Below are 16,610 nucleotides of genomic sequence, written 5' to 3'. Positions count from 1 at the left end.
CTACCAACGCCTGGCAGACAAGCACTTTATTAAGAACTCATGACTTCCTAATACCCTATGGATGTGCTCTGGACCTTTAGATGATTTACAAAGCTCTTACTGTATACCAGGCAACTTTAAAAAATGTTGCATTCATTTATCTTGTATGTGTGAAGCACGTGTATGCCACAGTGTACTTCTAGAAGTCAAAAGACATCTTGAAGAAGTGAGTTCTCTCTTCCCACCATGTGGGTCCAGAGGATCAAACTCAGGTCGCCAGGCTTGGCAATGGATGCCTTTTCCCACTGAGCCATCTTGATGGTCCTACCAGATGGTTTTTAAAGGCTCAAATAAAGATTCTGTAAACCTAAGGAGTGACTTCCTTAAGTGTTAAGTTTCCTAAAAATGAGAATTAAAAACCAGGTGTTTAAGAGCCATACACCACAGAATAGCTCACATTTTTAGTAGTGAAATGTATAGAGAAACTAGCCTCAGACCTCTGAAGGGGAGATCCTGGCAGGTTGGGGGGGGGGGGGTGGAAGGGAATGGGAACTGGCACATACGTGGAATCGCAGCACTTGGGAGACTGAGGCAGGAGGATTGGGGCAACTTCCAGGCCAAGCTATAGTGTGAGACTTGAAAAAATAAAAGTACCAAAAAAAAAGAGAAAAAAAAGTACCTAACAAGTTCAAATTCTGAGACTTGTAAAAAAAAGTACCTAACGAGTTCAAATTCTGACATACTTTTTGCAGTCGCTGAACACTACGAGGCATGAAATGCAGATTTATGGCTTTTAGAAAGTTATTTGTGGATTCCCCAGACAGCTATGTTCCCACCACTTATGCAGCCTTTAAAACTCAAATGATGCTTTAAAACTCCAAGCTTGGCGCACACCAAACTCGGATATCGGTTGTCTGAGTAGCATTCAGCAAAAGTCAGGAAAACACTTCTGCCTTGGCCAGCCCAATCATCATCCCAACAACCGCAAGCATCATTTGTACATGACTCCTGGAGACGCTGGGCCAACCTCCTTCGGTGCTTCCATCTGCCTTTTTCTCATAACGTGAGAGTTTCATCCAGTGCTTTGGGCAAGTGACAGCTGTTTTGTCTCCCTCGACAACACATAGACCCTGTATTTATTGGGAGTTTCATTATCAAAGTAATACCACCCACATACCACCAAGTAGTCCCATACTGATGCAGGCATCCAGGGATTTTCACCTCCCAACATTCCCTCCTCTGTCCTCACCCCATATTTTTTCTTAGCTTGTTCTTTGGAATCTATCTCATTTTATTTCGAGTTAAAACAAAGGGAGATTATATAAACCATACTCTCAGACTCAACAACACATGCTTTGCCTGAGACCATCACTGCCAAGGACATAAGGGCTCTCTAAATCATTTGCATTATTGTCACTGGCCTTCACGTCTCCCCTCTTTGACATGCTCTCATCTCCCAGTCATCAGCCTATTAATGTTCCTGAGTCCAGTCCACTTAACCAGACACAGATGTTCAAGGCTGAGTTGCTACTGCATTAGAGGCAAACTCCCCTCCCATCCATTCCTGGAGCTCAGATTTCAGAACATAGCCTAAGCAGCAGGGAGGGCTGCATTGCCTAGTATCTGGAGTCTACATTGTTATTGACTTATCACCTTGGGCTTTGTGTAAATTCTTTATGGACGAATACCTAAATGTTGCTTATATGTACCTACACATACACTTTTGACTCTTCAGTGGGGCCATATCCATGATTTACCACACATTGTCAAGGGTTTCAACTGCAGGCATTTGATGACTAGGCTAGCAGGATTAAAGATGGCCTCCACCATCATCTAGGAGGTCATCACCCACATCTTGGCATAAACAAAGTTGTATAGCTTGAGGTTTCACAGCCTAGGATGTGGAAGAGTCAAGACACCATATGAAATATCCATGTGTTTAAGTCCCAGACTAACAAGGTCAAGCTTAAAGTTTGACAGGGAAGTATAATGAATTTAGGCCTGTTGAAAGATTTTTGGTTGTGGATCTAGAATCATGGACTCTGATATCTTCAAACACTGTCAGAGAACTGATGACTAGAAAGACCATCGTGCTCTCAGACAAGAGGCTGCTAACAGCTCCTGGTTGAGCAACCATGTCTTTAAATCACTATGCTATGTAGCCAAGGGCACAGGCTTTACCTACACAGTAGGACAGATCTAGTTTGAATGTCTCCTACCACATTACCAGCTCGTCACCTGGGTCAAGATGCCTTAGACTTCAGTCTCAGTTAACTATAAAATGTTACAATGACGGTCTCTGTGTCTCTGTGTCGGGAAGTTTGTAACAGTTGGGTGTTTTGTGGAATGTACCTAGAACGGTTTAGCAAGTATGCAGAGTGCAAATATTGCATGAATGTGAATGAGTGGAGAGCTGTGATAACATGGCCACCAGCATTTGCAGTTTTCTGCTGAGCAGGTGGTGTGAGAGCTTATGCGGAAAGAAGGTGGGAGTCAAGACAAGTAAGGACTTCCTGAAGTCCACACAGTAACAGCTGAGACTGAAGACTGTGCCCTTTCTAGACCCCAGGCCCTCTTGTCCCTCAGCTTCTTGGAAGAGGAGAGATACCGAAGAGATACTATTGGGTGTTCTTGAAGGGTTTCTCAAAGTGGGGCTTCAGGGTGGCCCCAGGAAGGGAGATAAAACAAGAAACAAGACAAATTCCAAGAGAACGTGGTGTATATTGGAGACTCACACTTTAGGCATCCTTAGATGTATCCAACAGAAGCCAAAGGTTTGTGGCATATGACTAAATGAGCAACAATGTGTGATCCAGCTTAGCTTCACGGATCAGGCTCCAAGGGAATTAACACACATAGAAAAGAGGTAGGGTGGGACTGGAAAGTCCCAGTGTTCTAGTCTGGTGGTCCTCCTCTCTGCCACATGCTGGGGTCAGCCTCCAGGGTGAGGGAGAGCTACCCAGAGAGGTTCCTGGTCCCTGTGCGGGAAGTGGCTGACCTTTACTTGTCTGTGGCCTTTTGCCCTTCACGTCTCCAGGCCTTGCAGTGCTTATCCGCAGACTATGGTAATCCCTTGGAATAGAGCATTTTGTTCCAAGTGTGGCAAGCTTTTCAAAATACTCTTCAATGTCACTCTACTTTTAAACTTGTATGGTGTGTTTACATGCTGAGTAATTTATGGCAGTAGTTAAATAAGCATTTTATAGCTCAGAGTTCAGTGAGAAAACAGGAACCTTTACAGACATCTGTGCAGAAAGCCTCAGGACACTGCAGCCACAGTGGTGAAAAGCCAGAGCACCCTTGGTGACAATCAGGAACCTTTATTCTTAAGGTGTGGTGGCTCTTTCTCAATCATTCCAATGTGCTCCTGGGAGCTAAACACCCCTTCAGGACCTCGCCTCTTTCTTCTCTGCCCCACATTTGTAGCGCGGGGTCAGCTCTGGTTGTCCATCGGTGTCTCTACCCCAGTCATCCAGTCAGCTGGAGTGGAATAGTGGGCCTGGCACATGGGTCCCGTGTCGTGAAGACCCTTCACTAGTGAGAAATCACAGCAGCATCAAAACACACTTCCAAGAGAAGGGCGGGTTTCAAGTTTGTCACACCACGCCAGGACTAAACTTGTCACATACTGTCGATGTGTGCGAGCTTGAGAGGGAGCGGGGTATTGACCCATTTACCCCAACTAGGATTACAAGACATGGATTTTTTTTCTAAGTCTTTGTAGTTCTTTCAGAAACGCCTGTGAGCAATGATTAAAACTAAAGACTTAAAGCTTCCACGTTTTAAGTGACAAGTTAGAAATGAATTCCTCTGGTGACTGTTGTTGCATACGCCTGTCTGTGAGCTGCCCCCAGAGCGTCCCTGTGAACTCACAGGCTCCTGCCTTCTGCTGTCCTTGCACACAGTACATCAGCATGAACCACGTGGGGTCTCCATTCCAAGCAGCCCTCTGCTGTGGGCACCAGCTGGGCGTCCTGAGACTCAATCCAGTTCTGTCGCCTGGAGTAAGCGTCAGACAGGCTGGGTCCCCCTGTAACTTCTGAATGAGCAACCGTGAACAAGGGAGAAGTCAGGGAAACACTGAATTACATCTGTCAGTTTATTATAAAAGACACTATGGAGGGATAAAGTGAAGAGCCTGGAGAGGAAAGGCCTGAGACAGGCGTGGGACACGAGCACGAGGCACGTGTACGTAGCCCTTCTCTTTCCTCTCTGCCCCTGGACATGCTGCCATTTTGAAACTCTGCAAACCCACAGGCTAGGGACGTCTGTGGAGCTGCAGCATCCCACATCTGCAGTGTAGCTTCAATTGGAATCACCATGGAAACACACCTCTGAGCACATCTGTAAGGGAACTTCTGGATTAAGTTAAGTGAGGTGAAAATCCACCCTGACTGTGGGCAAGCTCCATCCCAGGGACTAGGACCCGGGAATGAGTGAAAAGGACACGGTCCAAGCACCAGCTTCCATCTCTCTGCTTCCCAACTGTGCGTGCAGTGTGACCGGCCTTCTCGCGTATCTGCAGCCATGCTTCTGCCTCCGTGGATGGCAACCCAGAATGAGCGCTCTCATTCTTAAGTTGTTTTTCCAGGTATTTGTTGGAACACTGGGAAAAGTGACTACAGCATCTGAAGCTGAGTCCACACCCTGTCAGGCCTGCTCTCCCCAGCAGCCTGTTCATGGCCGTCGACCTCTTCCAGCTCTCTTAGCTGGAGACGGCTCGCTCCTCCTCCCTCTCTGTCTGTGGTGTTTTGCCGTTCATGCCTCCCCCCCTTCCCCATTCCATCAGTGGGTCCTCATCCCTGCGAGCTCATCCGTCACTGAAGTCCACCCTTCGATGCGTCGCCTCATCTGCCACCGTCTTGAGCCGTAAGACGGCTTCTCTCTCCGCATTCCTGCCCTGATTTTGCCCCTAAAGTAGTGTGTTTTGCTTACCAAGCTAAAGTTGGAGCTTTCTTGAAATTAGATTCCACAGAACCCCCGTTCTCCTGCATACCGTACCCCACAGTTGCCCAAGATATCCATTAACTGCAAATGTAGCTGAGCACCCACCACATGCCAGGTGTTGCCGGGCGTGCTGGGGGTCTACCGCTGAACAAAGAGGCTGTTTCTTGCCTTTGGTTCCTGCAGGAGAAACTAGAAATAATACACACACAAAAAAATAAATGATCTGTTACATTGGAAGGTGCTGGAAATTTTGACAGAAGGAAACGCAGACTAGGCACAGGAGGGCGAGAGCGCTGGAAGCCGAGGGGTACCCTCAGGGCTTAGAGGGCAGTCCCCTGCAGACAGTGAGAGCTGAGTTAGCTGCACGTGCGGCCACCTAGGTGGGAAGGCAGAGCCATCTCGGGCAGAGGGGTACAGTGCAGGAGCATGAGGCAGACCAGTCATGAGCCAGGGATGGGCATGGCTGCCTGAGAGGTGAGGGCCCGGCTGCCCGCTGTGGGGGCAAAGGGGGGAGGCTTCAGCTTTCACATTCCAAGCTTATAATCCTGAAATTCCCAAAGTACACACACACACACACACACACACACACACACACACACATACACACATGCACGCACACACGGGAATGGAGCAGCAAGTGGGAAGAGTCTGTACCAGAGGCGGAATCTGGGCATTGACAGCATACAGAGGCCCATTGAGGCTGGTTGTTTGGAACTGTTGGCAGAGCAGAAGAAAAAACATCAAGGGCTGATACCATGGGTCATCACCATTAAGAGGTCCGGACAAGAAAGAACCAATGAATTGACTCACAACAGAGGGGCACTGTGGGTAGGATGGGGAAAGTAACTCCGACAAAGGCAAGGTGAGCCGTCTATGCCGTGTGTTGTGAGGACAGTGCATGTCTTGTCTAGCACACCGAAGGTGCCTGGCTGGCAGATGATGTCATGGGTGTGGCGGAAGCAAAGGTTCTAGGGAGGAGGAAGAGGAGTGAGACAAAGAGGCAGGGAGCTAGCAGGTAGGCAAATGGAAATGTGCGTGTTTTTAATTGTGGGTGTGAGGTAATCAGGAGGATGAGGGAACTGACAGGGCAGTCCTATGTTGGGCAAGCAGGGCAGTCATGCTCTGTGGGGACTGTTAGCTTTCCCTGGGGAACAGTCCACCCCAGTCACTGGGAGGAAGGCAGATTTGTAGGGAGGCTGAGTCCCCAGGGAGCCTGTGGAATGTCTATTGTCCTACTGTTTCCAGAAAGCAGTGTCTTGGCTGCCTGTGAGAAATGGCATGCAGTGTGGGAGGGCGGAGACCAGGCAGGTGTGGTAGGTGGGGAAAAGAGGAGAAGAAAGAGGGACTAGAGACAGCTCTTTCTGTAATCATGAGTTCTTGAGTGCCTGGAAGTCACATGACTGCAGGCCCAAGGCCAGGTCTGCAGGCAGCTGCAGGGATAATAAAAAGCAACCGTGGTCTCCAACTGCTCACCTCCTGTAGTTCCTTCCTGTTGAACTTGTACTGGAGATGGGTACTGGAAACCTTCAAACATCAATGGTTGGATCTTCCTCCGGGTGCCACACATGGCCCTTGCACTGATGTTCATGCTGACCTCTCTGTTTGTACATATCAAGCAAATAACATGGCTAGCTTCCAAGTAGAGTTGCTTTCTCGTTCTGTCTTGAGTTCTCTTCCTTCCCAAACTCATAGCCTTCACATTTTCATTTCTTGCTAAAATCATGACAGTTTTTTTTCCTTTGGCCTTTCCATCCTGCCCTGTGAATGATGCGAGCACATCCTCGGGTTACTAAGGGGAGGAAATACACAACAGAGTTTCACTTGAATATTATATATTTGCACATCACATGTTTCATATCAACCATATGTCTAATCAATCAGCATAAGCAAAATAATCATCTAACAAATAAGCAAAAAGATCCTAGGGGCCATGGAATAATATGCTGTGACCAGATGAGTGTGATGTGGGTACCTCCGCATTCAGGGTCGGGTTTCACGTCTTCTTGTTCCTCTTGATCTGCCTGCACAGCAAAGTGTAGTGGCCACCTAGACACCAGGACTCCACCTCAGTGCTCTGTCTTGATCTGGCACGGGGTCGCTCGGTTGGTTGGTGGAGGAGAGTCTGCCCTGCGGCTTGAATAGCATCTCATGCTCGGCACATCTCAGTGCTCTGTTCTGCTGTCCTCCTTTGTGGTTGTTTCCTCTGAGCTTTCTTCTATGCCTTTCTATCAGCCACATACACACCACTTATCACTCTGTTGCCCTCCAAGAGCATCACTCCCTCCAGACTGTTTACAGCTTCGTTTTCACAGTCTGCTTACATGCTCCTTACAGTGTATTTTTTTCCCACAGGGCAATCCTCCTAATTTATTGTCATTTTTGTTTATGTTTTGATTTCTTGAGACAGGGTTTCTCTGTGTAACAGCTCTGGCTGTCCTGGAACTCCCTCTGTAGACCAGGCTGACCTTGAACTCACAGAGATCTGCCTGCCTCTGTCTCCCGAGTAGTGGGAGTAAAGGTGTGCACCACCACTGCCCGGTGAATCCTCTTAGTTTAAAGAGTTGATGATATAACCTGCTATTTATATGAGGGAGTGGATGGATGGATGGATGGATGGATGGATGGATGGATGGATGGATGGATGGATGGATGGATTTTGTTTGTTTTCAGATAGAGTCTCGCCCTGTGGCCCAAGCTGGCCTGGAAGTCACTGTGTCATGAGTTTTTTGATGGCCCTGTTAACTACCCTCCTCCCACTGTGTGCTCACGTTGGTCGGCGGCCTGCTCACTCAGCCTCACCACACGGTCACTTCGTAAGCACTCTAAAAACAGTTGTCTTTTCCTATTACCTGCCCATGCCCTCCTGCTCATTCACACTCCAGCGATCCTGGACTATGCGTTGGAAGGTGCCCAGCTCCAGACCTGTCACCTGAAGTGCCCTGCCATGTGCTTCCTGCTCCCCGTTTCCCACCACCGCCGCCAGGTCTCCCCAGTCTCTTCCTTGACTGAGATGTCTTATTGTACTCTTTCTCACTGGAGAAACAAAGTGGACTGGCTGTCTTCCCGTCTCTGTGCTCTCACAGTGTCGCCTGTTTTTCTATTGAATGAATGGTGGAATGAATGATTGGGCTCACCAGTGAGTGTCACAACAGGAGAATGAAGAGCATGCCAGGGGAGCCGGAATGAATCAGTGGCAGCATCCTAAGAAGTGTGAAGAGTTAGTGGGAGCGGGATTTGCCAGACAGCTGCCAGATTCTCTGTAACATCCAAAGGAGATCTGGGGCCTGTATCCCCTGTATGGTGAAAGCTATGGTCAAGATGTCCTCTGAGAACCACACCCTACTCTGGGTACTCCGTATTCTTCCAAAGTAGCTTCATCAATCATAAGTGACTAGGATAGCCCAACCCAAGGGATTCTCTCTCTAACTCTCCTGGGTTCCACAGCCCCCCCCACACACACACACTTAAGGCACCTCTGGGGTCTGTGCACACTGTGGAGTGAGGTTCTCCTGTCTCTTCAGTTCATCTCAGAACACCCAGACACCTGAGCCCTCAGAGTATAGTGAGGAGGGAGCCACTTCCACCAGTGGGAGAAATGTACAGAGAGAGAGAGAGAGAGAGAGAGAGAGAGAGAGAGAGAGAGAGAGAGAGAGAGAGAGAGAGAGAGAGAGAGAGAGAGAGAGAGAGAGAGAGAGAGAGAGAGAGAGAGAGAGAGAGAGAGAGAGAGAGAGAGAGAGAGAGAGAGAGAGAGAGAGAGAGAGAGAGAGAGAGAGAGAGAGAGAGAGAGAGAGAGAGAGAGAGAGAGAGAGAGAGAGAGAGAGAGAGAGAGAGAGAGAGAGAGAGAGAGAGAGAGGAGAGAGAGAGAGAGAGAGAGAGAGAGAGAGAGAGAGAGAGAGAGAATGTATTTGTGTGCATATGTGTGGAGATGAGAGGGCACCTTCAGTTGTCATTCCTCTGACAATATCCACCTTGACATTTTTGTCTATTTGGGGTTTTTTGTTTGTTTGTTTGTTTGTTTGTTTGGTTGGTTGGTTGGTTGGTTGGTTGGTTTGGTTTGGTTTTTGAGACGAGGCCTTACTCTAGCCTTGGCTGTCCTGGAATTCACTTAGTCACCCTGGATGACCTAGAGCTCACAGAGATCCCCCTGCCTCTCTGAGATTAAAGATGTAAGCATCTTTGCCTGGCCACCTTGGTCTTCTTTCATGTACGTGTGTGGATGTTTTGCCTACATTTGGGTCAGTGTACCATGTGTGTGCCTGTTGCCTAAGGAGGACAGAAAAGGGCATCAGAACCCCTAGAACTGAAGTTCTGGGTTGTGAGCACCATGTGGGAACTGGGAATCAAACCCAGGTGCTCTGGAAGAGCAGCCAACGCACTTAACTGCTGAGCATCTCTTCAACCCCTGTCTTGATTTATTTGAGGCAGGGTCTCTCCCTGACCTGGAATCAGCCTGTCTCCATCTCCCCTGTGTTTACATGGCAAGCACATGCCACCACATCTAGCTCTTTCTGTGTGGGTTCTGGGGGTTGGACCCAGGTCTTTGTGTTTACTCAGTAAACACTTTACTGACTAAGCTGTGTGCCCTGTCTTCAGTTGTTTTGACTGAAATTACTTATTAAGTTAAAAATTACAGCACCTGCCTCCTGTTCCAGCAGACTGAGAGGTACCATGTTCTCTCTGCATCCTGTCTTACCTCCTGACTCCAAGTCATCTCTCTCCAGCCTGGGTCACATGTACCAGCTGCTATCATTCTCTCTGTGTGTCCCTGGCACACTAGGTGCTGGTGTGCATAGCCATGCATGACCAGGGGCACCAACTGCCTCTAAGATAAGTCAGGTGGGAAGGATTTGAAGGCATTGCCCATTAGATAGTCATCACAGAGGAAAAGGCACACTGTCCTTGAAGGGGAAAAATAACTGGAACAAAATATAAGGCTGAACAGGCACAACTCATGCCCTCTAACATGGGAGAAATTGGCATTTTTTCATACAGTTCTATGAGTGTGGCACCAGCCATCCTAAGCAGGGATCTGAAAAGTCCAGGTTCTTTGGCAGCATGCTTGAGGAAACAGCTCGAGGGGCATAATACATTTCACAGGGAAAGCAGGCCCACATTAGCAGCACCCCCAGCCCCAGGCCACAGGAGTAATGCTGGCTACTAATGACATGGACCGCATTATAGGTTCAGAAGCCCTGACCCAAGAAGGGGGCACCAGTCGACTGCCCTGTGATTGCACACCCATGAGAATGTTCTAGAGGTCCACCCAGTGTACTCAGAGCTGATATCATCAGCTCCTCACCAGTTAGGGAGGTGGCAAGTGCCCCGTTCAGCAAATCTAAGATCCACTGATGGTGCCGCTGGATTGTGTCTCTCAGAAGAGTCATTGACTCACACCCAACGTCTGTGTGTTAGTGTTAGGCTATGGAAAGCTTGTCTGGGGACTCAGGTGTGGCTTTATTTCACTTGATCTGGATGTGGATTTGTCTCCTTGCGTGTGGTGAGAAGCAGTGGGGCCCAAATCCTTTGATTCTAAGCCTGGCTGCCCTGTGGCTAACAAATGGCCTCAGGCAGCCTCCTGCCCCTTATACCATCTGCTGCCACCAGGATTTGGTCACAGCAGCTCTTCACCCCCTCTCCCATATGTGGCCCACCAAGGGCCTGTGTATCCCATCGATAAGCCAGAGAGACTCAGCGGGTGAGCTCTCCCTAATTGTAACCCTATGCCCTGGCTACAGTGAGTGAACAGTCAACTTCTACCAAGTTTTATTTCTTGATCGTGGATAAATAGCTAGGATTCCTTGGCGCTAGAAGCCTGGGGGATTCCGTTCCGCTTCACAGTGCAGTCTGCCACAACTGATTTCTAGGTAAACAGATTTGGTGAATGGGTAGCCTCTCTGACTAGGAAAAGCACACAGTCACAGAGGCAGCATTCTCTAACGCAAAGCTGATATCCAGTTTGGGCCTCAGCTGGCACCAGACTGCTGCAGTGTGGAATGAAGAGCTCAGAGCAAGAAGCATGCACTTTCTGTCTCCCCTCCACCTTTCTGCCCATAAGTAAAGACGTGGAAAATATCATTGCACCGCCATCTGCAGAGAGCCTCAGGATCTCCCCTGAAAACCCAGGGTTATTTCTTCAAAGCTTTTTTGCATAGAGCATCTCTGTGTAAATAAGGCTGGCCTCACACAGTGGCTGCCCTTGCCCCAGACTCCTGAGTGCAGGCATGGCAGATGTGCACCGCTATACCTGTCCTTGACTTCTCAGGAGGCATGCAAGGAAGAATCTGCTTCACTGGAAAACTGTGCTCTGTAGCTGTGTGTGCCCTTCTTAGTCATCTGATTCCGGCTGCTGTGGCCTTTGAGACACTTTGGGACTCCATAGATGGTAAGGACTGCTGGCCATGCAGATTCTCTTGAGATGTAGTGGTGAGCATGAAGACACTTTGCCTCCCCAACAAGAAAGCCAGTAAAGTCCGCACCAGTATCCCTAGTCCATACAATATGCGCCTCTCCTAGTCTATACAATATGTGCCTCTGGTCTTCCTATCACAGATGTCAGCTTGATATATTTATTCTGAATTAATACATAATCTGTGATTCTTTTTTTAACTCTGCCTTTTTGTTTCTCCACATGTGGGTGTGTTCATATATATGGGGGTTTACGTGTGGGAAGGGTGTGTGTGTAGGCCAGAAGTTGATGTCGGTTGCCAGGGCGGGGTCTCCCCACTACTCAGCTTGTCCGAAGGATTCTCCCACTCCATCCCTGCTCTCTGCTTTCTGGGATTACAGGTTCTTCACCATACCCACAGAACTTTTATGTGAGGGATGGGGATCTAAACTCTGACCCTCAGAATTGCACAGCAAGTGATTTATCTACTGAGCTGTGTTGTAATTTTTCAAAAGCGACTCAAGAAAGAAAGATGCTATGTGGCAAAGTTCAAATGGAAGGGTTTTTTTATTATTATTTAGGGAAAAGGGTCGTAAAAAGGGGAGAAGGGGGAGGACTGACCTCCAGGGACAGGGGCTGTGGGAGAGAGGAAAGAAAGGCAGAGAGAGAGAAGGAAGGAAAGAGAGGGGGGATGGGAGGTGGGCAGGGCCCTTTAAAAAGGGAACATAGTGGATGTGCTCAGGTGGTGCTCTTAGTGACAGCAGCTGAGAGCATATCCTGCAAGAACTTCAAATGCCTAAATACTAGCAAGCTGTCTCCTCAGAAAATCTTTGGTCAGTGTTCCTTGTTGAGGTGACAACAGAAATAACATTTCACAATGGCCATACAGCCAACTGTTCACTGATTCACGCCTGGTCAGCATCTTCTCTTTGTGTGTGTGTGTGTGTGTGTGTGTGTGTGTGTGTGTGTGTGTGTGTCTGTGTGTGTCTGTGTGTGTCTGTGTGTGTGAGTGTGTGTGTGAGTATTTTGTAATGAAACTAGAGGTTAAGGAAGTGCTTGAATTGTGGTAGCAAGGGGACTAAGACAGCCTTGAGAATTATCAGCCCAAGACCCCTTGGGATATGATCTTCCTCTGCCTCTAAAGGGATGGGGAGGGAGCACAGCAGGGGAGCCCTCCCTTCCAGTGCCTTGGCTTTCCTTTTATGCAGTGTATGGCCTCGCAGTTCTCAAATCACTTTAAGAAAGCACCCGTCAGGTGCTTGGTGCTTGGCTAGAAAGGAAAATGCATGAGACTAGGCCAGGGTCCCAAGGCAGTATCAGTGACTGGTAGGCAGTTTGGTCACATGCAGTCAGAGGCATGGGGTGTCTCCAGGGGCAGTGCTGCAATGGTCCCTGTGCTTCCGGTTATTTCCCCTCCCCCAAAAGGTAAAAGTCTGAAAGGTAAGGAGGACTAATAAGGACTTCTATCTTCAGAAAGCCCTGACAAGTAACCTGTTCCTAAGCCTTCCTCAGGGAAGGGCCTCACCAGAGCTTAGCAGTGAGTACAGTGATGTGCCCTGTTGCTCTTAAAAGTGAAATGTGCCAATCATCAGTTTCTATGGCAATAAACTCCTCATTACATTCACGTTCTTGACTACAGAAACGGTCTTAGTTGCTCTTCTCATTACTGTCACCAAATTCTTGGCTGGAAGTTGAAGGGGAATCATTCCTTCATGCTGGGGGAGACACTGGGAAGACTTGACCACAGGAGTGGGAGGCCAGATGGCTACATTGTACTCAAGAAGCAGAATGAACAGGAAACCACCCTGCTGCAAAACCTCAGAGCCACCCTCAGTGGCCCACTTCCTCCAGCAAGGCTCCACCTCCTAAAGGTTCCACAGCCTTGCCAAACAGTGCCATCAGCCTGGGACCGGTGAGGGACACATCACTTTCAAACCACAACAGTGAGTGCCTGTGCAGGCTCAATTGTGCTAAATAATAACCAGAGCTTTTTGTTTTTGTTTTTGTTTTTCAAGGCAGGTTTTCTATGAGTAACATCCCTGACTGTCCTGGAACTCACTTGTAGACCAGGATGGTCTGGAACTCACAGAGATCTGCCTGCCTCTGCCTTCAGAATAGTGGAATTAAAGGCATGAGCCAGATGCTGGTAGTAATCAGATTTTTTAAACACTATGCCAACTCTCATTTCCAGCTGTGTAAATAAACAAAAAGAAAATTTTAATCTGTTGACTTTACTATTATCATCTGAAGTTGGGAACCCCATTTCTCATCACTCACCAGCACCCCAAGTGAGTCTGGCAAACGTATATGGTTGGTGGAGGAAATAATAACTAGTCAAAGAAATTAGCAACCAACTCCACATTCTGAGATGTCAAAGGCTCATTCCCCTCTTCCTAAATAAAAGCAAGCTGCCTACTGCTCATACTATCGTAAAATACTGAACTTATCCCATTTTTTGCTTGTTGTTTGAGGCAAGGTCGGTCACACGTAGCAGAAGCAGGCTCAGATTCACTGTGTAGCCAAAGCTGGCCTTGAATTCCTGATCCTCATCCCTCCACCTTCAAAGTGTTGGCATTGCATGTGGGTGCCACCAAAGCTAGATTATGTTGTTGTTGTTGTTGATTTGGAATATTGTATTGTAATTATGTGGCTCATTGTGTTAGCATTTTAGAGTGAGTTAATAAATACACAGCAAAATAAAAGTAGGTGGCTTACACACTTAGAATTGGCTTTCTAGTATAAGGAAACAAGGATATGTCTTTTGGTTGGTCCAGGACTTAATTTCTTCAGGATCCTAGACTTACCATCTTCCCATTCATCAATTTTCATCATATCCCAAGGGTTCAATAACTACATGTGTCATACATAGACATGACTAGTTAGTCCAAAGGACATTTGGAGTTCCAATAGTAATGAAAGCATCCTCCAAATATCACCTAGTCTTAGATGACTTGGCTAGGATTATGTCATCTGCAGAGGAAATGGGATCTTTGATTGACTTGGATCAGTCCAGTCTTTCCCTGGGCTGCAAACGGGCCCTGAGTAGAACATAAGAGGTAGCACACCCTCATAGGACCCATGTTTCGTGCCTGCCATGATGGAAGAAAAGACTTTAGTGAATTAGTAGATAGCAATGTGTAATGTACAAACACTGACTTTTTACTTTATCCTTATTCTTCAGTCACTGGTCACATTTATAATTACTGTTTGAAATACATGGTTGTGCCCTGGATATTGTTTCTTGAGCTCATATTTCAATGTAGCTTGGTCCAGCAGCTACATTGAAATATGTAGCTTGGAGGATAGTGATGGTCTTAGTTTCCTCTTAGCACTTAACTCACCATGTAGGTGGAGTAGCTTCCTCTGGACCTGCTTCATCTAACAAATTGTCCCACTGCCCTTCTCACAGAAATAGTGGTGTCCTCCTCACCATTTTAGTAAAAGAATTACTGATATAATAAGACCACTGGCAGTTGCCAGTCAAGGGCACATTGTCAATGCCCAGTAATAAAATTCAATGGAAAAGAAGAGAAAAGAAAATTTATGGCTAAATTGAAGTATATTGAGTGGGCCCTACTACTCTCATAGTGAAGCTACATTTCCATGGTAGGGCCTTCTTTTTACACTAGGGGTAGGTGTGGCCATGCTCACGTAATTGCAGCATTCAAGTGATAGCCACAGGAAACAGAATTTGAGGCCAGCCCTGGATATGAATAGAGTTCCAGGCCTCTCTGACAGACACAGCACGACCCTGTCTCTGAAACAAAACAAAACACTACTGTAGTGTGCAAACTGAGTGGAAAATCATATGAGAGGTATAAACTAAGGAACTTACTCTTTGCTGTTGCTGGGTCTCTTGCCCATCAAGGCTTAGTCTTTCCAAAAAAGTTCCTTTTCCCCATCCAAACCCCTAATTTCCCTGAGCCATTGATCCCAGTTGTTGGGGTAACAAACTAAAATATTTAAAATACGTAGCTCTCAACAACTCCAAGGATATGTGTACTTTTAAAAGAGTCCTTATTAATCTGCTATTAGTAAAGCATATTTAAAACAATGGGCCTTCCCGTTGCCCCTTGGGTCAACCAGATGGCCACAGCAACTGTACCAAACTACCAGGGAGTATAGCTTCACATGTCTGTTTCTCAAATGCTGTCTAAAACACCCTTCAAACTACTTTCATAATGACTCAATTGAAAGATCTCCCAGGATATCCTATCCCACATACACAACTGCTCCCTTGGAAATTCTCTTTCTGTCCCTTTGCCATCTCACCTGGTGGTCAATCTGAAGCAATGTTAGAGTCTGTTAGTCAGTTGCCAAAGAACCCTGGGACCCCTAGAGTTGAATGATGGCAAAGGCCATGCCAGCAGTAGATACTCCCCTCACCACCACAGTCCTCCGAGTTACTTAAGCAGCTCCCAAAGATGGACTTGGTTTCTCTTCAGTACTTTGTCTTTAAGATTGTGATAATTCAGAAGCCATCACATTTTTTGTATACATTTGTATTCCTATAGTTTTATTCTGTCCCACTTTGGAAAACATCTTCCTGTAAGCGTTTCGGGATGGGTCAGGACAGGATGGAACAGGAGTGGGTTAGGTATTCTGGCACTCGGGAGCCAAGGATACTGAGTGTTATACAGCTCAGGTGGAAAGGTATCCTGGAGCTCGGGAGCCAAGGATCACCACAGGTTGCAGTAAGCTTGGCAGCTTACAGCCTTGCCTCAGAGAAAGGCTTCTCTGGTGTATCAGCTCTGCTCCGGCAGGACAGGGTCTTCCAGCTGGGGATGTTCGCCTAGTGTAGCAGTTTTGCTAGGCAGGAGGTTTCTCGGGCGAAGTTGCTAGAGTTCAGCTCTGCTCCTGGAGAGTGGGGAGCAGAGTGTAACAACTCCGCTCTGCCAAGGAAGGTTTCCCGGGCAAGTGTTACAGCGCTGCTCGCTCTGCTCTGTTCTGCTCTGCTCTGCTCTGCTCTGTTCTGCCCAGGGTCGCCTCTGCTTGCTCTGCTCTGCTCTGCCCAGGGTCACCTCTGCTCTGTCGCCGCCGCAAAAGAAGATCTTCACCCAAAGCTCATCCAAAGGGGTTTATTGGAAGACAGCTGGACCAGCCAAGCTGAACATACACAGGGTTTACATAGGGATTCTTGGGGTTGGGGAAGTTTTTTCAGAGTAGGAATTGGTCCGATTTCAGTGCTGAGCTCAGATTGGCTAGAGCTCTGCTCCGGGATTGGTTACTTTTTTACACAGGATTAGGGTCAGATTTGGCTCTGTTTTCAGGGCCAAAGTGTGTTTCTTTCTCTGGTCCT

The 16,610-nt window shown here is 47.6% G+C and overlaps 1 protein-coding gene across 2 annotated transcripts in view; it reads left to right on the top strand.

The window, feature by feature from the left end:
- Positions 1-16,610, top strand: part of Mcph1 (microcephalin 1) — a 191,418-nt gene that overhangs the window by 162,239 nt on the left and 12,569 nt on the right. The window lies entirely within an intron of this gene.

Source organism: Mesocricetus auratus, unplaced genomic scaffold, assembly GCF_017639785.1.
Source record: "Mesocricetus auratus isolate SY011 unplaced genomic scaffold, BCM_Maur_2.0 Super-Scaffold_100031, whole genome shotgun sequence".
Lineage (NCBI taxonomy): Eukaryota > Metazoa > Chordata > Mammalia > Rodentia > Cricetidae > Mesocricetus > Mesocricetus auratus.
This window is presented reverse-complemented; position numbering and strand designations above follow the sequence as displayed.